The following is a 1,591-nucleotide window of genomic DNA, read 5'->3' as shown; positions in this document are numbered from 1 at the left end:
TTATAAAGATAGCTTGATAAAACTGTACATGTTGTGGAGGAAACGAAAATGAAATCAGTGTACTGGCAAATTTTCCACAGTATGATATTACGAGAAAGAAAATACATTTCAAAACACATGAATCATTTACAGATTCTCCTATTACCCCATTCGCTTGAAAATTACAAAAAAGACAAAAAGTAAAAACATAACAGCATTCTGACAAGAGATGTAATAATTTTATTCCTATGCTTTGCAACAAAGAACAGAGAGCCCCTAGTCTTGATAAATTAAAGATTTTTTTTTTCTAAACTATCTTGAACTCATTATTTTCTTTCAGTTCTAACATCAGCATGTCCTTGCTAATTATTATTGTTGTTGCTCGTTCTCTTTCAGGTTCGGTATATTTAATATATATATATATATCTGCAGAAGCAGCAGAAAAGAATTCCAGCTGGATCTGGTCGAGGCGTTCGATGGCTCAGTGGTTAATACGTCTGCCAGAAAAGGTGAATCAGTCCTGAAGTGGCGACCACCCTGGAGGCGCGGGTTCGAACCTGCTGAAGACCAGGGGGGGGGGGGGGGGGGGGGGGAGAAGAAGAAGAAGAAGAAAAAGAGGAAAATGCGGGAACACAAGGGCATCCAGAAGTCATGACCTGGGTGCGGCCCGGCCCCCTTTGAGTGTAAGGAGTTCAGGGCCGAAACACTTGACTGAGGGAGGCTTCTTCTCTGAAGACCTTGTACTATCCAGCTCTCCCTAGAGTTTCTTATCACTAATATATATATATATATATATATATGTGTGTGTGTGTGTGTGTGTGTGTGTGTGTGTGTGTGTGTGTGTGTGTGTGTGTGTGTGTATCAACAACAACAAAAATCGGCTTACTTTGGGGAAACATTCAGATGGCTAAGAAGGAAAAAAAAGATGACAGATTTTATTTCATTTCATTTTATTCTGTTTTATTTCATTTTAGTGAACGAAAGACGACAGTATAAAGAAAAAAAAAAAAGGAAAAAAAAAAAGACGTGGGAAAAGAGAAAATTACTGACACAGATTTTCCAACAGGCGGAAATATTATTTTGCAAGCGTAATACCTTTGTAGCCAAGTGCTCAGCTGGCTACTAACCGTAGTTAGCAACTCACAGCACATGCCGTGAAGTGGACGACAGTTTCACTGCAGTGACGGTGTTCCAACCATTGACACGAGGAAGGTAACACCAAGTTATCTGTCTTTTCTGTTATATTAAACCGTCACCACACACAATCACCCCAGCACTCCACCCTCACCTTCCTCCCTTCTCCTCCCCATTCCCAAGGGAGGTTTGGGGGGGGGGGGGGGTTGTCGAGGGGGAGGGGGGGGGGAAGTTCATTCTCGTCAGGCACCGTTCCTCTGGAACCAAACGTCAATGAAGCCATCATAAAAGCATAGGGCACTTTTTATGCTTAATTTCAGTTTCTTTTTTTTTTTTCTTCTCATTTTTCAAATTCTTGTCATGGAAAAACACTTACAACACACACACACACACGCACACACACACACACACACACACGACACACACACACACACACACACTCTCTCTCTCTCTCTTTCTCTCTCTCTCTCACGCACGC

The sequence above is a fragment of the Babylonia areolata genome, chromosome 24, assembly GCF_041734735.1.
Source record: "Babylonia areolata isolate BAREFJ2019XMU chromosome 24, ASM4173473v1, whole genome shotgun sequence".
NCBI lineage: Eukaryota > Metazoa > Mollusca > Gastropoda > Neogastropoda > Buccinidae > Babylonia > Babylonia areolata.
Note: the sequence above shows the minus strand (reverse complement) of the source record.